The following is a 20126-nucleotide window of genomic DNA, read 5'->3' as shown; positions in this document are numbered from 1 at the left end:
AGCCAGCGTCCTCACCTCGGCCCAACACTCCGCGTGTTGTCAGCCGCTGATCGGGTCCACTGGCCTTCTGGGGGCTAACCGAAACGCTAGATCGACCCCGAGCAGCCCCTCCCAAGGGGCCTGGCGCCGCAACACCGGGGATTGGGGATGCCCAAGCCTCAGCACTGGACTCATCCTGCCGCCCAGCTGCCACGCGGGGGCTTGGGGTGGTGCCGTTCATTCAGGGCCAGAGAATGGGCAGGGCCATCCAAGACACAGAGACCTTCAAAGGCTCCCCAGGCCAAAACAACGGGGCCCATGCTCCTGCTCACCAGCGCCCTCACCTCGGTCTGCCACTCCAGTCTCCACACAGCTGGCGAATAGGGCCTGCGGGCCTCCTAGGGGCTAAACCTAACCCTAGGTTGGCCCCGAGGGGCCCTCCCAAGGGGCCTGGCGCCGCAACACTGGGGATTGGGGATACCCAAGCCACAGTGCCTGACTGACCCTGCCACCCCGCCACCATCTGGTCTGCTGGGGGCGCTGCCAGTCACTCAGGGAGGAGATTGGGCACGGCACGGCCAGTCCCCGGAGACATTCGAAGGCCTCTGGCGCCAAAACGCTTGGGCCCATGCTCCCGCTCGACAGAGGCCTCACCTCGACCCACCACTCCATTCGCCGCACAGCTGGCAGATTGAACCTGCCGGGGTCCTGGGGGCTAACCCTAACCATAGGTCAGCCCCCGACGGGCCCCTCCCAAGGGGCCTGGCGGCGCAATGAGGTGGACTGGGGACCCCGAGCCCAGCGCCAGATTCACCTACCGCCCCTCCATCACTCAGGCCGCTAGGGGTGCTTCAGTTCATTCAGGGTGGGAGAACTGGCAGGGCCCTCCATTTCCCCTGCGGCCTTCGAAGGCCCCCCGCGCAAAATGTTGGCTCCCACGCTCCTGCTCGCCAGGGTCCTCACCTTGGCCTGCTCCTCTGCTTTATTCAGAGCTGGTGGATAGTGCCTCCCGGGCTCCTGGGGGCTAACCGAAACCCTAGGTCGGCCCCGTGGGGCAGATCCCAAGGGGCCTGGCTCTGCAATGCTTGGGATTGGAGACTCAGAACCCCAGAGCCAGACTCACCCTGCTGCACTGTCACCACCCAGGTCGCTGCGGGCGCCGCCGGTGATTCAGGGTGAAGGAAGTGGCAGGGCCTCCCGAGCCCCCTGTGACCTTCAAAGGCCCCCCACGCCAAACCACTGGTGCCCATGCTCCCGCTCCCCAGCGCCCTCACCTCGGACCGCCCCTCCGCCCATCGCACAGGCAGCAGATCGGACCTGCCGGCCTCCTGGGTGCCAACCCTAACCCTAGGACGGCCCCTGAGGGTCCCTTCCTAAGGGGCCTGGCGCCGCAAAGCCGGGCACTGGGGACCCCTGAGACCCAGCTCCGGATGCACCCTACCGCCCCGCAACACACATGCCGCTAGGGTCGCCACCATTCACTCAGTGTTGGAGAACTGGCAGGGCCTCCTAACTCCCTCTGACCTTTGAAGGTGCCCCGAACCAAAACGCTTCGGCCCAGACACATGTTCACCAGCACCCTCACCTCGGCCCACCACTCCGCTCGCTGCACATGTGGTGTATCAAGCCTGCTGTCCTCCTGGGGACTAACCCTAACTGTAGGTCGGACCCCGAGAGGCCCTTCCCGAGTGGCCTGGCACCACAACGCTGGGGATAGGGACACTGAGGAATAGTGCCGGACTCACCCTCCTGCCCTTCAGCCACCCGAGCCGCTAGGGTCCCGCCGGTCATTCAGAGCGAGAGAATGGGCATGGCACTCCAAGCCCCGGGCGACTATCGAAGGCCCCCCCACAGCAAAATGCTTGGGCCAATGCTCCCGCTCACCAGCGCCTTCACCTCGGCCCACTCCTCCGCTCGCCTCACAGTCGGCTGATAGGGCGTGCCGGCCTCCTGGGGGCTATCCCTAACCGTAGGTCGGCCCCCGAAGGGCCACTCGCAAGGGGCCTGGAGTTGCAAAGCCGGGGATTGGGGACCCCCAAGCCCCAGCACCGGATGCACCCTGCCACCCCGCCTCACACAGGCCGCTAGGGGCGCCGCCATTCATTCAGGGTGGGAGAACTGCCAGGGCCCTCTGAACCCACGCCGACCTTCGAAGGTGCCCCGAACCAAAACGCTTGGGCCCAGGCTCATGTTCACCAGCACCCTCACCTCGGCCCAACTCGCCGCTCGACGCACAGGTGGTGTATCGGGACTGCCGGCCTCCTGGGGACTAAACCGAACTGTAGGTCGGCCCCCGAGAGGCCCTTACCAAGTGGCCTGGCACCGCAACGCTGAGGATGGGGACCCCGAGGAAATGTGCCGGAATCACCCTGCTGCCCTTCAGCCACCCGAGCAGCCAGGGTCCCGCCGGTCATTCAGAGCGGGAGAACAGGCATGGCACACCGAGTCCCCTGCGACTTTCGAAGGACCCCCGCAGCAAAATGCTTGGGCCAATGCTCCCACTAACCAGCGCCTTCACCTCGGCCCACTCCTCCGCTCTCCTCACAGTTGGCTGATAGGGCGTGCCGGCCTCCTGGGGGCTATCCCTAACCCTAGGTCGGCCCTCGAGGGGCCCTTCCCAAGGGCCCTGGCGACTCAACGCTGGGGATGGGGACCCCGAGCCCAAGTACCGGACTCACCCTGCTGCCCTTCAGCCACCCGAGCCGCTAGGGGCCCCGCCGATCATTCAGAGCGGGAGATCGGGCAGGTCCCTCCGAGGCCCCGCCGACCTTCGAATGCCCCCCGCACTAAAAAGCTTGGGCTCATGCTCAGTCTCGCCAGTGCCCTCACCTCGTCCCAACCCTCTGCGTGCCGCACAGCTGCTGGTAGGGTCCACCGGCCTCCTGGGTGCTATCCATAAACCTAGATCGATCCCCAAAGGTCCACTCCCAAGGGGCTTGGCGCAGCAACGCCGGGGATTGGGGACCCCGAACCTCAGCACCTGACTCACCCTGCCGCCCAGCCGCCACCCGGGGGCTTGGGGTGTTGCCAATCATTCAGGGCGGGAGAACAGGCAGGGCCCTCCGAGACACAGCAAACTTCGAAGGCCCCCCCACGCATAAACGGCAGACCCACCCTCCCACTCACCAGCGCCCTCACCTCCGTCCGCCACTGCACTCTCCACACAGCTGGCGAATAGGGCCTGCTGGCCTCCTGGGAGCTAAACCTTACCCTAGGTTGCCCCGGATGGGTCTCTCCCAAGGGGCCTGGCGCCGCATCGCCTGGGATTGGGGACCCCCAAGCCCCAGCGCCGGATGCACCCTGTTGCCCCTCCCCACCTGGGCTGCTAGGGGCGCCGCTTTTCATTCAAGGTGGGAGAAGGGGCAGGGCCCTCCGAACCCCCGCCTATGCTCCAAGGCACCCCGAATCAAAACGCTTGGGCCCACGCTCATGTTCACCAGCACCCTCAACTCGGCCCGCACCTCCGCTCCTCGCACAGCCAGCGACTCGGGCCTGCTGGCCTCCGGGGCGCTAACCCTAACCCTAGGACGGCCCCTGAGGATCCCTTCCTAAGGAGCCTGGCGCCCCAAGGCCAGGGATTGCGGACCCCCAGGCCCCAGCGCCGGACGCACGCTGCCGCCCCGCCCCACACAGGCCGCTAGGGGCGCCGCCATTCATTCAGGTTGGGAGAACAGGCAGGGCCCTCCGAACCCCCGCCGGCCTTCGAAGGCGCCCGGAACCAAAATCCTTGGGCCCTGGCTCACGTTCACCAGCACCCTCACCTTGGCCCAACTCTCCGCTCGATGCACAGGGGGTGTATTGGGCCTGCGTGGCTCCTGGGGACTAACCCTAACCATAGGTCGGCCCCTGAGGGGCCCTTACCAAGTGCCTGGCGACGCAACGCTGGGGATGGGGACCCCCTGCCCAAGTGCCGGACTCACCCTGCTGCCCTTCAGCCACCCAAGCCACTAGGGGACCACCGGACAATCAGGACAGGAGAACGGGCAGGGACCTCTGAGCCCCAGCTGACCTTCAAAGGTCCCCCGCGCAAAAACGTTGGCTCCCATGCTCCTGCTCCCAGCGCCCTCACCTCAGCCCGCCCCTCCGCTTGATTCAGAGCTGGTGGATAGGGCCTGCCAAGCTCCTGGGGCTAACCAAAACCCTAGGTCAGCCCCAAGGGGCCTGGCTCTGCAACCCTGGGGATTGGTGACTCAGAGCCCCAGAACCCGACTCACCCTGCCGCACTGTCCCCACCCGGGCCGCTAGGGGCGCCACCAGTCATTCAGGGCGGGAGAACGGACAGGGCCCTGGAGAAACCAGGGACATTTGAAGCCTCCCGCCAAAATGCAGGGGGCCAGGCTCCCGCTCGCCAGAGCCTTTACCTCGGCCCGTGCACCTCTTGCCGCCCAGCCAGAGGATTGGGCCTGCCGCCTCCTGGGTGCTAACTCTAACCCTAGGTCGGCCCCCTACGAGCCCCTCCCAAGGGGCCTGGCCCCACAACGCTGGGGATTGGGGATCCCCGAGCCGCAGCACGGGACTCCCCGTGCCGCCCCACCGCCAACGGAGCCGCTAAGGGCGCCGCTGGTTATTCAGGGCAGGGAACAGGCAGGGCCATTCAAGTCATGGCAACATTCGAAGGCCCAGGGCCTGCCGGCCTCCTGGGAGCTAACCCTAACCATAGGTCGGCCCCCGAGGGGCACTTCCCAAGTGGCCTAGTGCCACAACGCCAGGGATGGGGACCCGGAGCCCAAGTGCTGGACTCACCCTGCTCCCCTTCAGCCACCCGAGCCGCTAGGGGCCCCGCCGGTCATTCAGAGCGGGAGAATGGGCAGGTCTCTCCGAGGCCCCGCCGAGCTTCGAAAGCCCCCCGCACTAAAAAGCTTGGGCTCATGCTCAGTCTCGCCAGTGCCCTCACCTCGTCCCAACCCTCCGCGTAATGCTCAGCCTCTGATCGTGTCCACCGGCCTCCTGGGGGCTAACTATAACCCTAGATCGATCCCCAAAGGACCACTCCCAAGGGGCTTGGCGCAGCAACGCCGGGATTGGGGACCCCGAATCTCAGCACCTGACTCACCCTGCCGCCCAGCCGCCACCCAGGGGCTTTGGGTGTTGCCGATCATTCAGGGCGGGAGAACAGGAAGGGCCCTCCCAGACATGGCGACCTTCGAAGGCCCCCCGTGCAAAAACGGCAGACCCACCCTCCCACTCACCAGCGCCCTCACCTCCGTCCGCCACTGCACTCTCCACACAGCTGGCGAATAGGGCCTGCCGGCCTCCTGGGGGCTAAACCTAACCCTAGGTTGCTCCCGAGGGGCCTCTCCCAAGGGGCCTGGCGCCGCATCGCCGGGGATTGGGGACCCCCAAGCCCCAGTGCCTGATGCACCCTGTCGCCCTTCCCCTCACAGGCCGCTAGGGGCGCCGCCATTCATTCAGGGTGGGAGAACGGGCAGGGCCCTCCGAACCCCCGCCTATGCTTGAAGGCGCCTGGAATCAAAACACTTGGGCCCACGCTCATGTTCACCAGCACCCTCAACTCGGCCCTCACCTCCGCTCCTCGCACAGCCCGCGACTCGGGCCTGCCGGCCTCCTGGGCGCTAACCCTAACCCTAGGACGGCCCCCGAGGGGCCCTTCCCAAGGGTCCTGGTGACACAATGCTGGGGATGGGGACCCCGTGCCCAAGTGCCAGACTCACCCTGCTGCCCTTCAGCCACCCAAGTCGCTAGGGGACCACCGGTCCATCAGGACAGGAGAACGGGCAGGGACCTCCGAGACACGGTGACCTTTGAAGCCCCCCTGCGCAAAAACGGCAGACCCACCCTCCCACTCACCAGCGCCCTCACCTCCGTCCGCCACCCCACTCTCCACACAGCTGGCGAATAGGGCCTGCCGGCCTTCTGGGAGCTAAACCTTACCCTAGGTTGCCCCGGATGGGTCTCTCCCAAGGGGCCTGGTGCCCCATCGCCGGGGATTGGGGACCCCCAAGCCCCAGCACAGGATGCACCCTGTCGCCCCTCCCCACCCGGGCTGCTAGGGGCACCGCCGTTCATTCAGGGTGGGAGAACGGGCAGGGCCCTCCGAACCCCCGCCTATGCTCGAAGGCGCCCGGAATCAAAATGCTTGGGCCCACGCTCATGTTCACCAGCACCCTCAACTCGGCCCTCACCTCCGCTCCTTGCAGAGCCGGCGACTCGGGCCTGCTGGCCTCCTGGGCGCTGACACTAACCCTAGGACGGCCCCTGAGGATCCCTTCCCAAGGGGCCTGGCGCTGCAATGCTGGGGATTGCGGACCCCCAAGCCCCAGCGCAGGATGCACGCTGCCGCCCCGCCCCACACCTGACTCATCCTGATGCCCAGCCGCCACCCGGGGGCTTGGGGTGCTGCTGTTCATTCAGGGCAGGAGAACGGGCAGGGCCCTCCAAGATACAGTGACCTTCAAAGGCCCCCCGTGCCAAAACGCCCAGGCCCATGCTCCCAATCACCAGCTCCCTCACCTCGGTCTGCCACTTCACTCTCCACACAGGTTACGAATAGGGCCTGCCAGCCTCCTGGGGGCTAAATCGAAGGCTAGGTTGACCCCCGAGGGGTCCATCCCAGGGGCCTGGCGTCACAACACTGGGGATGGGGACCCTGAGCCGCAGCATGGGACTCACCCTCCCCCCCCCACCGCCAACAGAGCCGCTAGGGCGCCGCTGTTTATTTAGGGCAGGAGAAGGGGCAAGGCACTCCAAGCCATGGCAACATTCCGGGACCCAGTGCGCCAAAACGCTGGGGCTCAAGCTCTCGCTCGCCATCGCCCTCAACTCGGCCCATACCTCTGCTCCTTGCACAGCTGGCGGATCGGGCCTGCCGGCCTCCTGGGCGCTAACCCTAACCCTAGGACGGCCCCTGAGGTTCCCTTCCTAAGGGGCCTGGCGCTGCAACGCCGGGGATTGGGGACCCCCAAGCCCAAGCGCCAGATGCACCCTGCCGTCCCGCCCCACACGGGCCGCTAGGGGCGCCGCCATTCATTCAGGGAAGGAGAAATGGCAGGGCCCTCCGAGCCCCCGCTGACCTTCAAAGGCCTCCCGCACTAAAACGCTTGGGGTTATGCTCAGGCTCGCCAGCGCCCTCAACTTGGGGCAACCCTCCGCTTGTTGCACAGCCGCTGATCGGGTCCACTGGCCTTCTGGGGGCTAAACGCAACCCTAGAATGGCCTCCGAGCGGCCCTTCCCAATGGGTCTGGTGACACAACGCCGGGGATTGGGGACCCCTGAGCCCCAGCGCCGGACTCACCTTGCCGCCCAGCTGCCACCCAGGGTCTTGGGGTGCTGCCATTATTCAGGGAGGGAGAAAGGGCAGGGCCCTCAGAGACACGGTGACCTTCAAAGGCCCCCGGCGTCAAAACGCCCGGGCCCACGCTCCCACTCACCAGCGCCCTCAACTCAGTCCGCCACTCCGCTATCCACACAGCTGGTGAATAGGGCCTGCCTGCCTCCTAGGGGCTAAACCTAACCCTAGGTTGGCACCCGAGGGGCCGCTCCCAAGGGGCCTGGCACCGCAACGCTGGGGATTGGAGATACCAGAGCCAAAGCGCCTGACTCACCCTGCACCCCGCCGCCACCAGGGCAGCTAGGTGTGCCGCCGGTCATTCAGGGAGGAGAATGGGTAGGGCCCACCGAGTCCCCGAAGACATTCGAAGGCCCCCCGCGCCAAAACGCTTGGGCCCACGCTCCCGCTCCACAGAGACCTCACCTCGACACACTACACCTTTCTCCGCACAGCTGGCAGATTGAGCCTTCTGGCGTCCTGGGGTCTGACCCTAACCCTAGGTCAGCCCCCGAGGGCACCCTCCCAAGGGGCCTGGTGCAGCAACTCGGTGGATTGGAGACCCCCGAGCCCCAGCGCCGGACTCACCTGCCGCCCTGCCGCTACCCAGGCCGCTAGGGGCGCCACAGGTCATTCAGTTGGGAGAACTGGCAAGGCCTTCCATTTCCCCTGCGACCTTTGAAGGCCCCCCACTCAAAAAAGTTGGCTCCCAAGCTCCCAAGCTCCTGCTCCCCAGCGCCCTCACCTCGGCCCGCCCCTCCGCTTGCTGGAGCCAGTGGATAGTGCCTGCCAGGCTCCTGGGGGCTAACCGAAACCCAAGGGGCCTGGCTCTGCAACGCTTGGGATTGGTGACTCAGAGCCCCAGAGCCGGACTCACCCTGCCACACTGTCGCCACCCAGGGCGCTAGGGGCGCTGCCGGTCATTCAGGGTGGTAGAAAGGTCAGGGCCCTGGAGAAACCTGCCACATTTGAAGCCTCCTGCGCCAAAATGCAGGGGCCCACGCTCATGCTTCCCAGCGCCTTTACCTCGGCCTTCCCACCTCTCGCTGCCCAGCCAGAGGATTGGGCCTGCTGGCCTCCTGGGGGCTAACTCTAACCCTAGGTCAGCCCAGGAGGAGCCCCTTCCAAGGGGCCTGGCTCCGCAACACTGGGGATTGGGGATCCCGGAGCCACAGTGCGGGACTCACCCTGCCGCCCCACCACCAACGGATATGCTAGGGTCGCAGCTGCTTATTCAGGGCAGGAGAATGGGCAGGGCACTATGAGCCATGGCAACATTCGAAGGCCAAGGGCGCCAAAGTGCTGGGGACCAAGCTCCCACTCGCCATCGCCCAAAACTCAGCCCGCAACACCGCTCCTCACACAGCCAGCAGATCGGGCCTGCCAGCCTCCTGGGGGCCAACCCTAACCCTAGGTTGGCCCCCAAGGGGAACATCCCAAGGGGCCTGGTGCAGCAACGCCAGGGATTGGGGACCCACGAGCCCCCGCGCCGTACTCACCATGCCACCCCGCCACCCACTAGGCCACTAGGGGCGCCGCTGGCCATTCAGGGAGGGAGAACCCGCAGGGCCCTCCAAACCCCAGCGACCTTCCAAGGCCCCCCGTGACAAAATGCTTGGGCCCACGCTCCAGCTCGGTGGCGCCCTCACCTTGGCCTGGCCCTCCTCTACCGCACAGCTGGTGGATCATGCCTGCCAGGCTCCTGGGTGCTAACACTAACCCTAGGACGGCCCCAGAGGGGCCCCTCCCAAGGGGCCTTGCACTGCAACGCATAGCATTGGAGACCCCCAAACCGCAGTGCCAGACTCACACTGCCAACTCGCCACCACGCGGACCGCTCGTGGTGCCGCTGCTCATTCAGGGCAGGAGAACGGACAGGGCCCTCCGAGGCTCTAGCGACATTCAAAGGCCCCATGCGCCAAAACGCTGGATACCATAATCCCGCTCGCCAGCGCACTCACCTCGGCCCCCTCGTCCGTTTGCCGCACAGCCGGCGCATCAGTCCTGCTGGCATACTGGGGTCTAACCCTAACCCTAACCCCTAACCTTAAACCCTAAACCTTAACCCCTAATCCTAACCCTAACCCTAACCCTAACCCTACCCTAAACCTAACCCTAAACCCTAATCCTTAAAACTAAACCCTAACATTAACACTAAACCCTAAACCCTAACCCCTAACCCTAATCCCGAAACCCTAAACACTAAACCCTAACCTTAACCACTAACCCCAATCCCCAAACACTAACCCTAAACCCTAACCCTATCCGGACCCCTACCATACCACTAATCCTACCCCTAACCCTACCCCTTCAGCTAACCCTATCCCTAACCCGTAACCTATCCCTAAACCTAACCCTAACCCGTAACCTAACCCGTACTCTAACCGTAACTCTAACCCGTACCCTAACCCTAACCCTAACATGTACCCTAACCCTAGCCGAAACCCTAACATGTACTCTAACCCGTACCCTAACCCATACCATAACCCTAACCATAAACTGTACCTTAACCCGTAACTTAAACCGTACCCTAAACCTAACCGTAGCCCTAACAAGTGCCCTAACCCGTACTATAACCTTAACCCTAAATCCTAAACCCTGACCCTAACCCATACCATAACTCATACCATAACCCGTAACCTAACCCTACCTGTATCCTAACCCTAACCCGTACCCTAACCGTAACCCTAAACGCTAAACTGTAACCCGTACCCTAGCCCTAACCACTACCCTTACCTTAACCTTAACCCATACCCTAACCCGTACCCTAACCCATAGCCTAACCCGTACCCTATCCCTAACCCGGACCCTAACCCATATCCTAACCCATACCTAAAACTAACCTGTACCCTAACCAGTACCCTAACCCATACCCTAACCCTAAACCTTACCCTATACCTATCCCTAACCTGATCCCTAACCCGTACCCTCACCCTAACCCTAAACCGTAACCTAACCTGTACCATAACCCTAAACTGTACCCTAAACCTAACCCGTACACTAACCCTAACCTGTACCCTAAACCGTACCCATTTCCGTACGCCAACACTTACCCTAAACCGTACCCTAATGCATACCCTAACCCATAACCTAACCCTAACCCATACCCTAACCCTAACCCGTACTCCAACCCTAACCCTAACCCTAAACCCAAACCCTAAACCCTAACCCGTACCCTAAACCCTAATCTGTACCCTAACCCATAACCTCTAACCTGTAACCCCTAAACCCAACCCTACCCTGTACCCTCTCCTTACCCTAACCCTAACCCCTACACTCACCCATACCCTAACCGTAACCCATACCCTAACCTTAACCCGTAACCTAATCTGTAACCTAACCCCGGGGATTGGGTACACATGAGCCCCACCACGGGACTCAGCCTGCCACCACTCAGGAAACCATGCCCCTTGGGGCGCCACAGAGCATACCGTGCAGGAGAACTGGTAGGGCCCCCCTGAGCCCCCAGTGATCCTGGGCGGCCCCCTACACCCCAACCCTGAGGCCCACGCTCATCCCGCCCCACGCCTTCCCTTCAGCTTGCCACCGAGCTCGTCGCAGAGCCGGCAGATAAGACCTGCCGGGTTCCTGGGGCCTAGACCTGACCCTAGGTCCGCTGGGTAGGGACCCTCCCCTGGGGCCCGGTGCCGCAGCCCCAGGGACTGGGGACACCTGAGCCCCACTGCAGGACAAAGCCTGCCAGCCCGCAGGAAACCGTGCCCCTTGGGAGGCTGTAGAGCATTCAGCGCGGGAGAATCTGGAGGGCCCCCAGAGCCCCCAGTGAACTTCGGCGATCCCTAAACCCAAGCTTGAAGCCCATGCTCACCCCACCCCACACCCTCACCTCAGCCCGCAGCGGAGCTCACCACATAGTGGGCAGATCTGGCCTGCGGGGTTCCTGGGCCCCAACCCTAACCCTAGTTCATCTGTGGAGGGCCCCCTCCCCAGGAGCCTGGAGCCACAGCTGCGGGGATTCGGGACACCTGAGCCCCACAGCAGGACTCAGTCTGCCACCCTGCAGGAAACCGTGCACCTTGGGAGGCCATAGAGCATTCAGGGCGGGAGAACAAGGAGGAGCCTCCTGAGCCACCAGCGAACTTCGGCGGCCTCCCGCACCCCAACCCTGAGGCCCACGCTCACCCTCCCCACACCCTCACCTCAGCCCGTGTAGCTCGCCATACAGCCAGCAGATTGGGCCTGAGGGGCTCCTGGGGCCTAACCCTAGCCCTAGGTCGGCCGCGGGTGTGGGGGCCTCCCCAGGAGCCTTACACAGCAGCCCCGGGGAATTGGGTTACCTGGCCCCACCGCAGGACTCAGCTTGTCACCTGACAGGAAACCGTGCCCCTTGGGACTCTACGGAGCCTACAGGACACGAGAACATGGGGGAGGCCCCCAGAGCCCATCCCCACATTTGGCAGCCCCCCGTGCCCCAACCCTGAGTCCCACGCTCACCTTCCCCCATGGCCTCCTCTCAGCCCTCCACAGAGCTCGCTGCACAGCCTGCAGATTGTCCCTGGCAGGCTTCTGGACCCTAACCCTTACCCTAGGTTGGTGACAGAAGGGTCCCTCCCCAGGGTCCTGGCACCCCACTCTAGGGGATTTGGGACACCCAAGCCCCACCGTAGGACTCAGCCTGCAGCCCACAGTAAACTGTACCATTTTGGGGCACAACACAGCATTCAGGGCAAGAGAATTGGGGCACGCCTGAGAGCCCCTTCTGGTGAACCCCGACCTTTGTGGGCCCTTCCGGATGAAACCCGAAGGCTCACACTCACCCGCCCTTGTGCCCTCATCTCACTTGGCCTGGGAGTTCTCTGAGCACTGGGCAGTTCGGACCTGCTGTCTCTTGAGGCCTAACCTAACACTGGGTCTTCTGCTGAGGGTCCCTCCCTGTTTGCCTGCCTCCAAGGCAGCAGGCATTGGGCTCACCTCTGCACGACTAGAGGACTCAGCCTGCCCCACAGCAGGAAACTGTCCATTTGGGGCTGCAGCAAGGATTCATAGGAAAATCGGAGGGCCACCCTCAGCCTATCCCAGGCAACCCCCACTTTGAGAGATCTCCCCAGAACTAATTAGTAGCTTCACACTGACCTTTAAACTTGCTCTCCACGGAGATCTTTTGAAATTCTCCACACTTCCAACCGATGGCATCATCCAGCTTCAGTGCCTTACCCAGCTTTAGGTCTTGAGATGGATTAAAATGGGAAGTCATTTCACTGATGATGACGTACTGGTGACCAAAAGATACATGCATAAATGCTTCATATCACTTGGCTTAAGGGAAATGCAAATCTAAACCCCTATAGATGCCATATCACACGAGGCTGAATATCTAAAAATAAGAAGACATAAAACTATACATGTTGGAGAGGATGTGGAGAAACGGGAACCCTCTTACACCCCTGTACGAATGCAGTCCGGTACAGCCACTCTTGAAAATGGTACGGAGTTTCCTCAAGAAGTTATAAATAAAGCTACCCTATGTCCCAGCAATTGCACTACTGGGTATTTACCCCAAAGAGACAGAGGTAGCGAAGTCGGGACACATGCACCCCAGTGTTCATAGCAGCAATATCCATAATAGACAAACTGTGGAAGGAGTGCAGATGACCATGGATAGATGAATGGATAAAGAAGATGTGGAATATATATATATATATATATATATATATATATATATATATATATATATATATATATATATATATAATGGAATATTACTCAGCCATCAGAAAGGATGAATACTTACCATCACACCGACCTGGGTGGAGCTGGAGGGTATTATGCTGAGTGGAATAAGTCAATGAAAGAAAGACAATGATCATATGCTTTCACTCCTATGTGGAATATCAGAAACAAGGAAGAAGACCATAGGGCAAGGAAGGGAAAATAGAATGGGAAGTCATCAGAGAGGGAGAAAACCCATGATGGACTCTTAACTACCGCAAGAAACTGATGATTGTTGGAGAAGTTGGGGGGGTAACTGGGTGAGTAGCATTAAGGAGGTCACACGATACAATGAGCACTGGGTGTTACACACGACTGAAAATTTATTGAAGACTACATCTGAAACTAATGATGTACTGTAAGTTGGCTAATTGAATTTAAATTAAAGAACAAAAGACCTCGAATAAACAATCCTAAACATTTGTATGGAACCACTAAAGATTCCAAACAGCCAGTGCAATGTGGAAAAGAAAAACAAAGCTGGAAGACTCACAATTGCAGATTTCAGGTTATACTACAAAGCTGCAGTCATCCTAACAAGACAGTACAGCACAAAAATAGACACAGTGACCAAAGGAACAGGATACAAGTTCAGACAGAAACCCACAATTATGTGGTCCATGAATCTTCCACAAAGCAAGCAACGATATCAAAAGGGAAAAGGACAGTCTCTACAACAAATGGTGTTGGGAAAACTAGACAGCTACGTACAGAAGAATGCAATTAGACTCTTTTCTTACACAATAAAGACAAACGCAAAACAGTTTCAAGACCTCAATATGAGACCTGAATCCATAAAAATCCTACAGGAGGGAAGACAGTAACTTCTTGACATGGACCATACCAACGTTTTTCTAGACTGTCTCCTGAGGCAAAGGAAATGAAAGCAAAAATAAACTATTGGGAATACAGCAAAATAAATAGTTTCCACATGGCAGAAGAACAATGAAAACGTAAAAATAATAAGACAACCTACTCAAAGGGAGAAGATATTTGCAAAGATCATAGGCAATAAAGGGATAGTGTCCAAAACATATACAACTGATACTACTCGACCCCCAAAACAAATAATCCAGTTAAAAAATAGGCAGAAGACATGGACAGACATTTCTCCAAAGAAAAAATACAAATGGCCAACAGTCCCGTGAAAAGATGTTCACCATCACCCATCATCAGGAAAATGTAAATCCAAAGGACAATGAGGTAATACCTCAAACCTGTCAGAATGGCTAACATCAAAAGCACAACAAAGAGCAGGTGTTGGGAGGATGTGGATAAAGGGGAATCCTCGTGAACTGTGGGTGGGAATGCAAACTGTGGTGGCCACCGTGGAAAACAGTATGAAGGTTCCTCAAAAAATTAAATATATAACTACCCTACGATCCAACAATCACACTACTTGTATTTCCCCAAAGAATAGGAAAACAGTAACGTAAAAGGATACGTGCACCCCTATGTTTCTTGCACCATTATTTACAATATCACCATATGGAAGCAACCCAAGTGTCTGTAGAAAAATTGACAAATGAGATGATAGATGTGTGTACTCACACACACACACACACACACACACACACACACACACACACATACACACATACAATGGAGTATTACTCGGCTTGAAAAAGAATGAAACCTTGCCATTTGCAGACACATGGATGGAGCTAGAGAGTATTATCCTAACTAAAATCAGTCAGTCAGAGAAAGACAAATCCCATACGATGTCACTCTAATGGGGAATTTAAAAAACAAACAAAAATAAATAACTAAAAGAGAAAAAGGAGACACACCAAAATACAAACTCTTAACAATAGAGAACAAACGGATGGTTACCAGAGAGGAGGTGGATAGAGGGATGAGTGAAATAGATGAAGGGGATTAATAGGATGCTTTTCTTGATGACCAATGAGTAATATATAGAATTACTGAATCACTCTATTGGACACCTGAAAAGAATGTAACACTGTATGTTAGCTCTACTGGAATAAAAATAAATTTTTAAAAAAGATTTTTCTTTCAGGAACCTCTTTGAAAAAGCTTTTCCTGTGCACTGTGCATAAGCCCTACTTGGGAGGATTCACTCTACAATAATTATTCACTCTATGCCTTGAATTCAGATTTCACTGAGTTCTTACTGTGGATCCCAGGCCACGGGAGCCATGGTCCTTTTCTGTCCAGGCTCAGCACCTATGCATTCAAGATTGGAAGTAGAGACACATGTCACTTCACAGTCCAGAAAGCTATTATTGTTTCTGTTTCAGTGTGAGAGAGTCACAGACTTTTGGACAGGTTTCAGAGCAGGTATATTATGGATCCTGGATCTCTACTTCAATGTTCATTGCCTGGATCCATTTGGCTAATAGGTTGCCTGTGGATGGGCTTGCTTCCAAGCACATACATGGAAGATGCAAAGGCGGATAGGATTGGTGCGGGACAGGAAGAAGACCAAATGCAGACAAGAGTCCGATCCCTCCTCTGATCCAGGAACTGCTACGGGAGAGGGTACAGGAGGTAGAATCCATGCGAAACTCCAAGGTCACCAGCTGAACACAGGAGGCATAGGTCAAGGGATCTGGAGATGCAGGGGTTGAAGGCTGCTCTGAGCTACCTCTGGGAGGAAGGGAGGGAAGGAATGAGAAGGAGACACTGCCTGCCCCTGGCCCATGCCAGCTGCCCACCACTCCGACACGCATCCATCTACACAGCTGACACAGCCTGGGCTCAGGATGGGCTGGCTCATGTCCCTCAATCCTCAGTGGGAGAGCTGGTCCCAGGGCTCAGAGACATGCTGAGGGAGATGAGAGGGAAAGCTGCCCCACCCAGGTCATCCCCTCCTTGAGCAGACAGCCCTTCAGAACTGCTAAAAAAACCCCACTAACGGGGTTGAAAGACATGCCATGGATGAACTAAGGCATAGAGATATGTAAAATAACATTCAGTTTTAAGTTCTGAGCTGTCATCTCAGGAAGTGGGGAGAGCTTCCCTGAAGAAGACTGAGGGGAGTGCAGGACATGCTGAAAAGGGAGACATGGCTCTCCTGATTTTGGACCTGCAGCCCCCTTCCAGGGCAGGGCATCATCCTCGCAACCTACAAGATCCATGAAAGTGTTCCATCAGGGCCAGATGTTTGTTTCAAGAAGGCTACCCTGGCATCGGACTGCACAGGGCACCAGGGACGAGGGCCAGATGGAGGACGGACAATACCCCGGAGGCCATGGGGCAAGAGCAGAGGCACATGACCTTGAAGATGATGATGAAAAGCAGCAGGTGGCAGCATGGAGCCGTCCCGAAAGTACCATGGGAGCAGTGCCCACAGCAACACTGACTGGGTGACTTCTGTGCCCGGTGTCGCTGACTTCAGTGGGCTCCAGACTAGTCCTGAACACAACTCTCGGAAGTGTGCACCACCCCCGGCCTCCTCTCCCCTTGCAACTGCTAGGAATCAAGGTCAAAGACCCTGGTCAGCTTTCGTGGAAACCAAGCAGTGGCTCCCCCACACGCTGCACCTCTGGTGGTGGTCCAGTGCGACCCTCGTGCCTGGCCAGACACTGATGTCTACCTGTCTCCACACAAATTAACAGAGAGGTGGGTGTCCCTGAATTGCACAGCACTTGATGAGACAGATCCACAGAACCCAACACCCAGTGGGTCACTCGGGACCTCACCTATGGTCATGGAGCTCACCATACCTTATTTCTGTCACTTCCCACAGAAAGCCTGTTTCTGATCCCCCACAATACCATACATCCTGGTTGCTGACCTGGGGTCATGCCATGAACCCACATGGCACCTTTCTTTAAGTGAAAGCTATGCCTACACCTCCTAGAAAATATTCCTAATGAAGTACATGTCCATCAGGACTACGGTGTGAATGGTAGCACACAGCCTGCATGGTAGTAGTCAGTAATTCTAGCAAGGGTTAACCCTACCCCCCGTCTCACAAAACCTTCCTCCGTCCCCACTGAACTCATGGTCTGCCCTCAGAAAACCCTCCAGGAAACAAACCTTTCATCTGAATGCTCTCTTCACCTTCTGCTTCAAATCTTGTCCAACCAGAATGATAGGAAATTAGAAATCAGTCTCAAGAAAAAAATGGGACAGTCAAAAATAGGTGGAGATTTTTGGGGCCTTGGTGGCTCAGTCGTTAAGGATCTGCTTTCAGCTCAGGTCGTGATCCCAGGATCCTGGGGTCTAGCCCCGAATCAGGCTCCTTGCTCAGTGGGAAGCCCGCTTCACCCTCTCCCACCCCCATGTTTGCGTTCATCTCTCACTGTCTAACTCTCTGTCAGATACATAAATAATCTTAAAAAAATATGTGGAGATTTAACAACATGCTACTGAACAACCAACAGTCAAAGAAGAAATCAAAAAAAATTTAGAAGTACCTTGACACTGATGAAAAAGACAACCTACAAAAACTTATGGGATGCAGCAAAAGTAGCTTTATGGGGGACATTCATAGAAATTCAAATCTTCATCAATCCATGAGAATAATCTCCAATAAACAACCTGATTTATGTGGTAAAGAAGTAGAAAATAAAACAACAAACAAAGCCCCAAATTAGTAGAAATAAGGAAATAACAAAATGGAATGCATAAATAAATCCAACGGAGACTAAAAAGACCAAAAAAGAAAAAAACCAATGAAAATGAGAGCTGCCTTTTTTGGAAAGATAAACAAAACTGACAAACTTAGCCAGACTCACCAAGAAAGAGGACTCGAATATAATCAGGAAGGAAAGATAATGGATTCCTGTCTCATATCAAAATCAAAAGAACTCTTCAAACTTAGACACAACAACTTCTTGCAAGATAGGTCTCTAAAGGCAAAGGAAATAAAAGCAAAAATGAACTATTGGCACTTCATCAGGATAAAAAGCTTCTGCTTGGCAAAGTAAAAGATCAACAAAACAAGAAGGCAACCTATGGAATCGAAGAAGATATCTGCAAATGATATTACAGATAAAGGGCTGGTACCCAAGATCTATAAAGAACTCCTCAAACTCGACACCGAAAAATGGGCAGAAGACACAGATACTTCTCCAGAGAAGACATACAAATGTCCAACAGACACATGAAGAAATGCTCCACATCACTTGCCATCAGGCAAATACAAATCAAAACGACAATGAGATACCACCGTACACCAGTTAGAATGGTTAAAATTAACAAGACAGGGGGCACCTGGGTGGCACAGTGGGTAAGCATCTGCCTTCGGCTCAGGGCGTGATCCTGGCATTATGGGATCGAGCCCCACATCAGGCTCCTCCGTTATGAGCCTGCTTCTTCCTCTCCCACTCCCCCTGCTTGTGTTCCCTCTCTCGCTGGCTGTCTCTATCTCTGTGGCATAAATAAATAAAATCTTGAAAAAAAATTAGCAACACAGGAAATAAAAAAAAGTCAGAGAGGATGTGGAGAAAGCGGAGCCCTCTTACACTACTCGTGAGAATTCAAGCTGGTACAGCCACTTTTGAAAACAATATGGAGGATCCTCAAGACGTTAAACACAGAGCTATCCTATCACCCACCAATTGCACTACTGGGTATTTACCCCATAGACACAGAGTAATGAAAAGAAGGGCACCTGTATCCCAATGTTCATAGCAGCAATGTCCATAATAGCCAAACTGTGGAAGGAGCCAAGATGTCCTTCAGCAGATGAATGGACAAAGAAGATGTGGTTCACCTATATAATGGAATATTACTCAGTCATCAGAAAGGATGAATACCCACCATTTGCACCAACGTGGATGGACCAGGAGGGGATTATGCTAAGTGAAATTAAGTCAAGCAGAGAAAGACAATTATCATATGGTTTCACTCCTATGTGGAATGGAAGGAATAGCATAGAGGACATTAGAAGAAGGAAGGGAAAAGTGAAGGGGGGGAATGAGAGGGGGAGATGAACCATGAGAGACTACTGACACTGGGAAACAAACTGAAGGTTGCAGAATGGGAGGGGAAGAGGAATGGGTTATCCTGGTGATGGGTATTAAGGAGGGCACGTGTTGGGGTGCCTGGGTGGCACAGCAGTTAAGCGTCTGCCTTCGGCTCAGGGCGTGATCCCGGCGTTATGGGATCGAGCCCCACAACAGGCTCCTCCGCTGTGAGCCTGCTTCTTCCTCTCCCACGCCCCCTGCTTGTGTTCCCTCTCCTGCTGGCTGTGTCTATCTCTGTCGAATAAATAAATAAATTCTTTTTTTAAAAAAAAGGAGGGCACGTGTCATAATGAGCACTAGGTGTTATATGCAAACAATGAATCATGGAGCCCTACATCAAAAACAAATGAAGTACTGTAGGGTGAATAACAATTTTAAAAAAAGAGAAGATATGAAATCCATACAGGAAAACTGGCACAATTTGCAAATGTCATGAAATCCCGAAAGATTCCACACAAAAAAAAACCTGTTAGAATAAAAAAATTCAAGAAAGCTGCAGGATATAATGTCAATATACAGATTTTTTTTTCTTTATTTTTTTTTATTTTTATTTTTATTTTTTTTTTCAGATTTTATTTATTTATTTGACAGGAAGAGAAAAAGCACGAGCAGGGGGAGAGCCAGAAAGAGGGAAAAGCAGACCCTCGCTAAGCGGGCAGCCCAACACGGGGCTCAATCCCAGAACTCTGGGATCATGACCTGAGCTAAAGGTAGATGCTTCACTTATGGAGCCACCCAGATGACCCAACTTCTTGCATTTCTGTATACTGATGACACACTTTCGCACAGAGAAATTTAAAAAGCAACGTCATTTAAAATTGCATAAAAAAAATCTTGAAATAAAAGTAACCAAGAATGAGAAAGACATAGTACACTCAACACATGGCAGAAAAGAAATGAAAAATATGTGTCGAGGGGGGCAGAATGTACGGGTCAAAGATTTGGAAGGCAACACAAACAAATGGAAGCATACACCATGCAACTTAACTGGAAGAGTTAATTATGTGAACATGTCCATCATAACCAAAGCAATCGACAGATGTGATTAAATGCCTATCTGAATTCCAGTGGCATTATTCGAGGAAATAGAAAACAGTCCTCAAAGTTGTATGGAATCACAAAAGACCCCAAATACCCAAAGCAACCTGGAGAAAGAGGTGCAGTCAACACACTCCTGGATTTCAAGCTAGATTAC

The sequence above is a fragment of the Ursus americanus genome, chromosome 17, assembly GCF_024610735.1.
Source record: "Ursus americanus isolate L20-20 chromosome 17, mUrsAme1.1.p, whole genome shotgun sequence".
Lineage (NCBI taxonomy): Eukaryota > Metazoa > Chordata > Mammalia > Carnivora > Ursidae > Ursus > Ursus americanus.
Note: the sequence above shows the minus strand (reverse complement) of the source record.